Below are 12,121 nucleotides of genomic sequence, written 5' to 3'. Positions count from 1 at the left end.
AGTTAAAGTACTTCCATCCCCTTAAGTTTCTTCCATTAGGGAATCATTAGCGCAACGGAAATATGCTCTAATCGTATACCTAAATGCTATGACAGTGGAGAAAAAAAAAATTACGGAGAAGAACTAAATTTCAATCCTCATTATCTATCTCTCAGAGTGAAGTATAATTATGAAAACGTAATCAAAAAGAATAATAATATAAAAAGTGCAAGGTTTAATAAGGTTTCAAGGAATTATTTTCAAATTTTCAAATAAAAACACCGTTAAACATTAGAACCGTGGAAACGATGATGAAATTCATTCTAATGTTTTTGGTTGCTACCAAATATGAGATTCGGTAGTGAATTTTCGTAAGAAACATTTGAAAATTTTCGTTTTACCTTATATCCCTTGATTTGATTTTATTAAAAATTAACAAAATTTTGAACATATCTTTTAACCCTTTAAGCGGCAATGATGCGATATCTCGCCTCCGTGAAAGCCTATTATTTTGGCATTGACAAGCCCAGAAATTTTGTAATTTCTCAATGGAAAACTTTTCCTTATACTCACCGTAGTCTGTATGTGCTGGAAATCGGAGAAGAAAGCCTACGTCTTTAAAAAGATATGTCATTTTCGTGAAGGGGGGTGCTAGTGATTTCTAATTGAATTTCAAAACTTAAACATTTTTAAGTAAATTTTTATCGCTTTTAAGCAATTGTTTTATCATTTTTAAGAATTTTTTTAACATTAAAAAAAATTCATAAACATTTGGAATAATTCTTAAGCACTTAAATAATTTTTGAAACATTTTTTAAATTTTTCAAAGAATTTTTTGACATTTTTGAAACAATTTTTTTCCATTTTTCGAGAAATGTTTTAAACATATTTTGAACAATTTTTAAACGTTTTTTTAAATATTTTCCAGATACGTTTTTTAGCAATTTTCAAGCATTTTTATTTTTAAAAAACTTTTAAGAATTTTTTAACAGATCAAGTATTAATGATTCAGTATTCTTTCCTTTTTTTTTTGGCTCAAAATATTTTTACGTTGAACATGTTCATGTCTGGAAACTTTTTATATCGAAATTCTCAATGTCTGAGAAATCTCAGCACACACACAACCTTCACTGAAATTCAAACACACCAGCTGTTTGACCATTCTTCAAATTCATCACCAAATTGTTAACAATTTTTAAATAGAATTGCTGGTTACTTTAATTTCAAACTGAAGTTTAAAAAAAATGGATATGAATTTGATGTGTTTTAAAATTAATTAAATTATATTTTAATTGACATAAATTGATTAAATTTACTCAATTAAAATAAATAGATGATTACGGGAAACCTCATGTACCATGTGACAAAAAAAAGGTATGAAAAACAATTTTTGTAAATTAAGAAAAAATTATTTCTGTTTATGGTCAGGACAAGAAAAAATAATTCCTAACTAAAAACACGATAAATTTTCAGAAATTTTAAATTTCGAATGTGTAATATACATTAATCATAAGAAATTGAATTTCTTTGTAAAAAATAAATTAAAAATACCAGGGAATATATCATTTGAATTTTCAATTTCCAAAAGTCATCGTCGTTTCTTACAAAAAATTTGTATGAAAATTATTGAAAATGTTTTTTTCCCCCCACAAAGTGCGCGTTGGGTTATCTTAAGAACTGGAATCTTTTCTGCAATTCCAATATTATCTGCAGAAGAGCTTGAAATGTTCAAATAAGGACTCATCATTTATCATGTTAACCGAAAGAAGAAAATTTGTTTTTCTTATTTTCATCGAAAATCGTCTCCAGTGAGAAGTTTAACATATTTCTTTTCTAATTCCATCAAGCGGAAGAAAAGTCTTTCTATATTTATTCCAACATTTTTATATAATATTCCCCGAAATATTTTTGATTATTTATTAAAAGTAATACATACCTTTTTCTTAATGATGGAAGATATTTTTAAAATTTATTGTTTCCATTTTTTTTCTCAAGGAAATAACAAAACAAATTCTACATGACTGTGAAAAAAAACAAAGAATTTAGCTGCTATTACTGTCATTATGCCATGAATAATTCGGATTAAATTCAGACAAGTATGAAATTAATGTATAATTTTTTTTCCCGTAAACTATTAATGATGTCAGCGGATGCAAGAAAATAGATATAATTTAATATAAATCTTCCGATGCTTGAACAAATCTTAAGTAGTGACGACAAAAGAACTTTCTTCTCCGAAATCTCGTGGAACATTCATTACTAGAAAAGTCTCAGGAAATTTTATTTTCCGATAATTATTTGTATTGAAATATAATGAAGAAATCGGTTGGAATATTTTTGACCTGAAATATAACTTAAATTATCGATGGACTTAACAGAAAAATTTGCATAATAGGTTTAGTAACGCATGTGTACAATTACTGTATAATCATCGTAGATGAAAGTGCATCAATATTTGAATTATTTTAATAGTATACGTGCATTAATTATATTTATTAGAGATTTATTTGGTCCGAAAGAAATCATACATGTGTATGTTAGGGTAAATGTGATAAATCCGGCAATTACACATAAATATTCGGTTATTATGCATAATCGCCGAGCATTTTGGTAAGTTTGATTAACTTCCGTCACTTTTAGGGGTGGTTATGCATACCACTCAAGCGTCGAGTCGTTGGTAAACATGATAGAGGCCTACAATGATACAATTATTCTATCATTACACCCTGTTTCATAGTTAGAAAATACTATTGGCAGATGGCAGCACTACACAGAAAAACCTAACAAGCATTACACAGAAACATACTTCACGTCAGGTTTCACTACACGTACCAATTCGTACGAGATTCCGCAGATATGGACGAGGTTATGTATGGTTTAGTAGTAGTAGTGGTAACCATGATAAATAGTACTATATGATAATGATACATACTAGACTCATTTGGAGTTTTTTCATATGTACCAAATTCGCCTATTGCACTAGAGCATTATGCATAATCACAGATAAAGGCGATTTAGAAATATATGACATCCATATTTTGTTATGTGCATCTTTTTCTCAGTCACCTCGATTGTTTTTATAAAATTTATAAAAGGACTTTTATCAAACTTTTATAAGGTAATCCCGACTCAAGAAAAACACTTTTATTAAAATCATAAAATTCTATGGTACAAAGCTGATGATTAAAACATTGAACAAATCAAAACATTGAGATGTTGTGGCATTAATTTTACGAACGTTGGCCTTGGTAAAAAGGCATGTGACGTAGGAAATCTGTGCTTTCGCCAATTCATTTTAATTGCGATAATGATCGGGGGTAATTTCACCTTATGCTGTAGCCAATTTTCGCAAATGATTAACTGGTCGTACCTTTTTCCCGTCCAGACAGAATAGGGCTAGAAAGCAGTGAATTGAAAGTATTTTTAAAAAGGCTCTCCCCAGACATCAATCAGGCATACAAAATTTAAAACTCACGCATAATGCGAACAGGTGATATAAAAACCTGCCGGAATTGTTTGCTTCATAAATGGTGACAAATGTGATGGTGGTCTTTAAATACATAATTCACAGGCAAACTTCAAGTTAACTACACATATGTGGCACATTCCGACATGCACCGATTCACTTGAAATTCCTCAGAGGAATGCTTACAACTGCATATGTTACAGGAGTGGTTCTCAACCGGTGCTGTGCGGAACCCTTGAGGCTTCACGGCGACTTGAGGAAAATAAAATAAATCAGTAAATTTGATAGATGATTAAAAAAAAGAGTCCTACATAGTTCCGCAATAGAAATTATATACTGGAAAGGGCTCCGTGAGTCGAAAAAAGGTCGAGAACCACTGTGTTACAGTAAATGTGTATAATAACCGGTTACTATGCTAGACATATCAATCATCTGGGTAAGTTTGATAAATTTGGTTGTGTTCGGATGTGTTAGGATAGTAGTTTTAAGAAAAACTATTCAGAAGTACGGGAACTTTAATTATATAATCACCCTGTATTTCAATTACTTTAAAATAGGGTAATTTACTTATGGACACCCTGTATCTCAACCTTTAAATGCTTAACTGTGTTTTTTTGAACTGATAATTTTTTCATGATCACCGACACGAATAGAAAGCCGGAAAAATCATTAAAAAAAGGGAATCACGCTTATAACGTTTTTCAAGGGAGTACTAGAGTTTTTATACTGTAGTATATTTCAATTTTGAGACAATTTAGAAACGATAATAAGAATAGCTTTTGAAATTAGAAATTTTCCGAGAAATTATGAAGTTTTTATTAAATGAAAATCATTTTATGGTGAGAAAACTGTTCCAGTTAGTGAAATACAACAATCGGAATAAAATTAGAAATTTACGAATCATAGGTTCTAACACCTACAGTATTGCATAATCAATTATCGTGTACATGTTACGGTGAATGTGACATATCGGTAAAAAAGTATTCATACGCACGTGTTGGCAAGTTTGATAAATTTATCACTTTTACCGGCAAATATGCATAATGCCGAAACGTCGTGGTTGGTAAATTTGATAGAAACTAAAAAAAAAATATCACATTTATACTGGAGGTTACGTATAATACCCAAGTGTCGTTTGTAAATTTGATAAATACTTGAAATTTATTGCCTTTATCTGTGATTATGCATAATACCTAGTGTAATTGGTGAATTTGACAAATATGAATTCCAAATCAGTTTAATACGTGTGATGAATATAGTCGGACCCGATATAATGATAACAAATTTTACGATCGCACCACCAACTACATGACGCTGGGTATTATGCATAATCGCCGTTAAAGGTAAGGTGATAACTTTTTTTAGTACTCATTGAATTTATCATCGACACTTGGGTACTATGCATAATCCATATAGAAATCTCCTCTTCACTTGTTACAACAAGATTCATTGAAAGACTGGTTATTAGTCGAGATGAAGATTAAAAAGGAGAAAATTCATCTCTGCCCCAACGGGGACATGAACCCCGGCCTCTCGTTTGCGTTCGGACGAGTGCTCTACCAACTAAGCTATGCATAATAACAGTCATTATTTATAATAACGCATTTACCACATTTACCGTAACACATACGCCGTTTAGGAGTTGAAAAAATCAGAAAACTCGATTTATACTGATAAGCATATCAATAACATAATTTTTATCCTCAGATTTTAAGTACTGTATGTAATTCAATTATTATCAATGTTGTTGAAAAAAAAAAAAAAATATATATATATATATATATATATATATATTGTTCTCTGTCAGATGCATTCACCAGATATTAAAGATTTGGAATTAAGAGAGAGAGAGAACAGAGAAAACAGCGTTTTAAATGATAAAAACGTAGTAGCGCCCTCTTGCAAATCACCCGTAATTAACACGTTCAACGTTTAACGCTGGTTTCGACACGAGAGACAGAAAAAAAAAAGAACAATAAGAGCGAAAGATGTTAACACGCCCAGGATGCTGCTGCTGCTCCAAAAGCTGGTAAAACTTCCTCGATCTAATTAATTAATATCAGGAGATAAACTTAATTAAGGAAAAATTCCTTTGGCAAAATTATTAGTTAGTTTTTTCTCCCTTTTGCAACCTTTGACATTTTGTAAGCATTGATAATATCGTTGATGAAAAAAAAGAACATGGGGGGGGGGAATGACTAAAACCAGTGTCCTTTCATTTCCAACACTTTCACCATGATAGGCGAATAACCGGAGCTCTGTAATTCGATAAGTTCCCTCGTTATAACAACATACCTCCATGTCATGATGTTCGAGATCCAAAGCAGCGAATAATTAGAATATTAGCACGTAATCAGGAACATAATTACGAACGAAGTTCCTCCTAGTCAAACGAATGTTTGTTCTTCTTTAATCAAGTTGATCCGCGAGGAAATGTTACAAATTGACGAATAATCAATTCATTACCGAAGAGCTCAGTCACTGGATTTGCAATACCCGTGTTTACGTCAGAATAAGTACTAGGTATTTTGGTCATTATAGCAGGAATTTGCCATGTCTCACCATTGAATTATCATTTCTCTATCGATAAGATATTTCATGTTAATTATATCAATCTGTTTCTGACAATGTGCCTGATGTGATTTGGATAATATCCGAAATTAGTTAGTTCAAGAACGAACTTACTCTAACTTGTCAGTCGAAGTCAACGGTGACAACTAAGTTATTACCGCTGACTACGACTAACAAGTTAGAGTAAGTTCTTGAAGATGTTAAATGACAGTTATGCATATATAGGGCTAGCATGATGTATATAGGAAGCAAAATATAAAGTCCTCGTACAGTGAAACCTCCCAACAACTCACTAATGGAACCGAGCAAATGTGGCCGTTATTGGGAGGCTACCGTTGTTAAGATGTTCTGTATTTCTGGAACATGGATTAAATTTTTTGATTGCTTGTAAAAAGTTATATAATACGAGCAAAAATTAATTAATTAAAATTGGTAGCATACGACAGTTATTTTGCATTGAAAAGATGCATGAATTTTTCATGGGAAACTTTATTTCTGGTTTTCTGTATTGCTAATTTTTCATTCAAAAATTTCATGAAGAAAAATGCTCCGTAATCCTTGTGTCCTAGGACATGCAGTCTTCGGGTCAAATTAATCCTCTGATGCAATCAGCTATATTTTTTGTTTTTAATCTAAGGCAGTATTTTCAATTAGTGCATACCCGGGCACCCTTCGTCAAACAAGATGGAAAACAAGGAATCTCTAGTCTATAACATAGCCACTTGCCAAATTCTGACCCTAATTCCTGCTTTTTCACTCTAGAAAAGCATCCATTAGCATCTACTTGAGAAACCTCCGGGATCGAGGGTCCATTGAGATATTATTCACGTGTTTTTTAGATTCATTGATTACAGATATAATGCATTCTAGCCATTTGATGGGAAAAAATGGTAAGTACAATAAGCGCCCAAAAAACTAAATTCACTCTCTTTGATTAGATTGCAGATAGACTGGCAATTCGATCTGGAATCGATAGAGTAACGTAAAGAGAGGGGGAAAAAATCATTCTAGAATGCAACAGATTAATCTTGCACGTAGTCGACAGAATATTTTTTTGGGCGTGTTCTTCTGTCACACCACGGCCAGTGCCTCTTATTCCCTTTGTTACCGAGACTTATTCAAATGCGTGACTGCGACAAATCGAGCGCGGCAGCCAAGCACGTAAATGACACAGAAAACATTTGTTTTAATTGTACGTGACAGAACACTCAAGAAACATTCAAATCTATGTGCTTCTACATTAAGATTCTAGATGCACGTGAAACGTAAATATTCAGGGCAACAAGGACCGAACTTAGAATACGTAATTAAAATGCGAAGAGACCCTTCGAAACACCAATGCGTTTATTCTTACGAAAATTCGGCTCTCGGATGAGTAGTAGGGCGTGATAGAGCTCCGAATAAAGCTCTTAAGAAGCGGATATCATTCGTGGATTAAAATTATTAACATGAGATGAAACGCTGGAAATATTAATTCTAGGATAGCAAGTTCTCAGAAATTTAGATTATAAATGGTTCCCTGTGATCCGTAATTGAAAATGCTGTATGTTAATTGGAGATGCATCAAAGACTGTCTAACATTGCTTTAATTACGAAGTATCCAAGAGTGAATATAAAAAAGAAAGGATGTGATAAAATCAGTGTAGAGACTACTGTATACCAGTTATAACAATCCCTGCTTCATTCTTGCATTAAAATTGCATACAGAGTTTTCCGGAAGGGTATTGTGGCAATTGATTCAAGCTTGAAATAGGTGTTGATGTTTGAGTCTGTTCATAGTCGAAGTCAGTGAACACTGAAAAATCTTTAAAAACTGCAGTTGACACTCGTGATAACGACCCTCCCACCGTTTAACAGGAAAAGGACGTTATATTGGGAGGTCATCGAAAGTTTGATGAAAAAATAGTTTCCTTAAGAGTTCTATATTCAGACGGAATACAAAAATATATAGTGAAAGTTCGTTAGAACAACCTTTGTTATTGTAACCATTCTATTACAACGACTGGTAGGATAAATCCCGATTTTTTTCATACGAGTAATATCCTATATTTTTTCTTTTTGATATTTCTTCATTTATATTTGTTTTCTTTTTCAGCGAACACCCTATACAACATCCGTTTCAACGGCACAATGGGAAACGTTATAACGGGCGTCAGATGTATTATTAATTTTGCTATAATGTGAGCCGTTTCAATAAAAATGCGTTAGAAGAGAAAAAATGATGAAATATGTATTAGTTGATGCAATAATTAGTTGCATGTACACGCTAATGTACCGAATTCTCTAGTATCAAAGGTCAGGATCAAAAAAACTTAACCAGCACATGTTTCTGACGTAATATTACGTCGGCAGTTTCATAGAAGAAATACAAAACACCATTCTTTGGCTTGCCAAGTGTGTGCGTCGAACGGAACCGCGTTCTTTCAATTAAAATTCTTTTTTCTGTGCTTGTCTTTGCACGAGGGGATTTATGCTAGAATAATTTCTTAAAGAGGGAGAGAGTGTCAAACTGACTCGTGCGTTATCAAATTAAAAATAATATCAAGTGCAAGGCATGAAATTGAAGGCTGGACAAATCTCCGAAAATGTACATGCCCGATCAGCCATATTCATTTTTGGACGGGAACCCAGTAGGGAATTTAACTTAAAATAATAGATGCCCGATGCAATATTTTACACGGCCGAAAAATATTAGCACTGGAGAGATGGTATTTTTTCGGCCCGAAATATACTGAGAAATTTAATTTTCCGGATGTTATACCGAAACTGATATTTGGAAAGAAAAGTGATTTGTCTCCTCTGGGAATCGAACCCACACAGGTGCCCTTGCATACCGGGCAAGTTCGCTAACCAATACACCAGAGACACAGTTTTCAATTCCTCATAACACGCATTAGTAGAGTGAATACCAACTCTTCATAAAAAAACGCCAAAGGCCGAACATTGCTGTAGACTCCAGGCTGCTATGACTCCACTCAGCGCTTCACGCTACTAATGAGTGTTATGAGGTAAACCAATACTCTGGTGTATTGGTTAGCGCACTAGTTCGGAATGCAAGGGGACCCGCGTTCGATTCCCGGATTTCCTATTTATAATAGCCCATGAATGTTTGATTTTATATAAATATAAATGAATCCCACTATTGAACTGATAAATTTTAGAGAAAGGCACGTGCAAAAATTATAGCCTGAAGACCTAAAAAAGATTCCAGCCTTTGAGCTCAGTTGCAGTATATGGGGGAAATCATGACCAAAACCGGGTTTACTAGATATTAAGACTGTAAAAATAGATCAAAATACGTTGGCTATATTAGTATCATAGCTGTCAACGAAAGCCTTTCTGTGGAATTTCACGCATGTGTGTAAGATTACTTGCATCACATCGTCGAAGAAAAATTCTTTTTTTTGTTTTTGTTTTTTCACATGCCCGGGTCGGCCATGCGGTCAAATAAAAACCTTGATGTTCCGCGATTCATCTATTGCCGTCGCGAAACATCGAAAACAAGACCGTGAGGCATTAATGGGGAATAAGTGACACCTCACCAAGTCCAGCATATGTACTAACGCACGTCAAGAACTATATCGAAGATCACAACGGTTGACCTAGTGGACGCTCTGAGGCGCTAAGAGACGATTGTTAGTACGCAAGGACACCCACATGCTCAGATATTTACATCATATCCGTTATATATAAAAATTTGATTTATAAATAAGCGCTAGATGCGTCGATCCCTTGAAATGTGTAAAAGATGTAAAGCGGGACGCATCTGGTCTTATCGGTCGAAAAAAACACATGCAGGGACAAAATTTTCACATGACCCGAGCATGTCGGACAATAGGTTTTTATCCAGACCAGGTAAAATAATTGAAAATATCGTGAGGGCGCAGAAACATCGTCAGTGGCTATGATTCATTTTATATTCTTTATATACATATATACATATATATAGCCCCTCATGAGAGTGACTCCTCGGCACAACAGCATTCTGAAAATGCTGTAATTAAAAAGAAGACAGCAGCCCAGTATCTCATTTCTCTCGTTGTTGTTTTTTTTCAACTGACAAGATCTATTGCGGCTGAAATCACAACCAAGTTGAAAATTCAAAGTCATACGCAGTAAGATTTATTACAGTAATAATAAACTCGAAAACGCGGTCTCGACTTAGTTTCCCCCACGTTAAAAAGGAACCACCGTGATTTCATTCCATTTCTTTTTTTAACTGAATTGGATTCATCCTTCACTGTTATTGTTTGCACTAATTAGTTGCTGAAGAACCAAAAAAAAAAAAAAAACTTGAATTTCCGTATACTAGACTTTTTATTCAGACTAATTTCAGAGAGTTTGAAAACCACGCTTAAATTTTTTTGGGTGAAAAATTCTTCATGTAACGTGTAAAATTTTCTCAATCCTAAGCGTTATAGAAAAACATAGCAAACTCACCAAGATAATTGAAGCTAACCCTAAAGTTGAAAGTATTTTATTTCTTCATTCTCGTAGCCCCGCAATTGTTCCATTCACTAATTTCCAAAATCCTATTAAAAAAAAACACGTGTTAATGACCGAAACATTCGCACACACAGGGAATAGTTACCATCATAAAAGAATACACGTAAGAAACACTGTAATTACTTCGGTTTGAAAAATTCAAGTTGTATGAATTAAAAGCGTAATGAGTGTTCGTATTTTTATTTCTTGATTTGAATTAGTGATGGGCAAACTACGGCCAGCCAAAGGTGTTCCAGTAGAAAAGTATCTTTCTGGGTTTCCCAATTTTGAGGTGCGAATGCGAGCCGATCTCAACTCGCCACAGTAAGCAACAGGCCTACAACGGCACAAATATTTAATCATTACACTTCATTTACAATTTGAAATATAGATGGCAGAGCTAAAAATCCACGCACAACACTATGTACGCACAATGTGATGATGCCAAACCAGAATCGTAAAGACGTCACGCGAATCGTCGAAATCACTCTAGAAGGTCTGGCAATAAGTGGCACCGCTGAAAAGGAACTATGCAGTTGTAAAATTTCAGTCGGAATACAAGTCATTTTCTGTAGATCGCATTCTAATCACGATCTATATCACATTTATATCTGTAGGTGACGTTCCGTCAAGACCTCTGCTTGTAAATGCATGTAAATAACTGTTCTGTGGGGTGACGTCCGTACGTCCTGCATTCTGTTTCATCCTCTGCTCATTTCAAGAACTTGTGTAAGACATTATCCGAGACTCTATTTGACGAATCAACAATAAATATGGTAACCTTGTTCTAATGTATGTGCAGTTGTTCATCACTTAAGGTTCTAAGAACTATGTTCAAATGACGATTTTATCGAAAAAATTATTGAAAATGATTTTATATATATATTTATTTTTTCGAAGAATATTTTACACAAAGAATCCAGTACTGTTTTATTCTTGTGTCTGCAATATGTGAAAACAAAGTTATGGCTGATTTAAATCATCTGGAACAAAGTTTTCAAAGGAAACAAACAATTTTCAAACGCGTGGTTTGTTGAATATTCATTTTCCGTTACTTTAAATATGCAGGATATTCTCATAAAACTTTTCAACAGTGTTCCAGATAACGTTAGCTGTGCAATGAAGTGAGATCTCGGTCATATATTTAGAATTCAATATTTTACAGATGTTTGAATAAAAAAAATCGAATTTTTTAATATATCTCAGGGAATATTTTATGTATCTTAAAACTTTTAGCTCATTGCACAAATAACAGTCATAGCAACATACAACCGAATGAACGCCAGGGGCACTGCCACTGGACTTATCCCGTTGCCGAGATCTCTTCCAGCCCAGCTTCGTGGCAGTCTGGAACAAAGTGAGTGCACCTAACGGTCTGCGTGTGTAACTGGAGGTGGTGCTTGATATTTCAGTGCTGCCATCTATACTTCAAATTGTGAGTGAAGTGTAATGATTGAATATTTGTTACGTTGTAGGCCTGTTGCTCTCTGTGGCGAGACTTTTTAACGGGGTGATCGGCTCGCATTCACGCCTTGAAGTTGGAAACCACAGAAAACCAACTTCAGCTAACCACCACTGTAGCGCCGGGGGGGGGGGGGGTTCGAACTCGGATCCTCACCA

General features: G+C 34.1%; 1 long non-coding RNA gene across 2 annotated transcripts in view; it reads right to left on the bottom strand.

The window, feature by feature from the left end:
* The window catches only part of LOC149082654 (uncharacterized), a 97,389-nt gene that overhangs the window by 34,436 nt on the left and 50,832 nt on the right, over positions 1–12,121 (bottom strand). For both annotated transcript variants that reach the window (XR_016193191.1, XR_016193192.1), the window contains one exon: positions 10,457–10,548. This is a non-coding gene — a long non-coding RNA (uncharacterized LOC149082654). The remainder of the gene's footprint in view (positions 1–10,456; positions 10,549–12,121) is intronic.

Source organism: Pholcus phalangioides, unplaced genomic scaffold, assembly GCF_987345545.1.
Source record: "Pholcus phalangioides strain wild (caught in Gottingen) unplaced genomic scaffold, Ppha-v1.0 ptg000009l_1, whole genome shotgun sequence".
In the NCBI taxonomy this organism is placed as follows: Eukaryota; Metazoa; Arthropoda; class Arachnida; order Araneae; family Pholcidae; genus Pholcus; species Pholcus phalangioides.
This window is presented reverse-complemented; position numbering and strand designations above follow the sequence as displayed.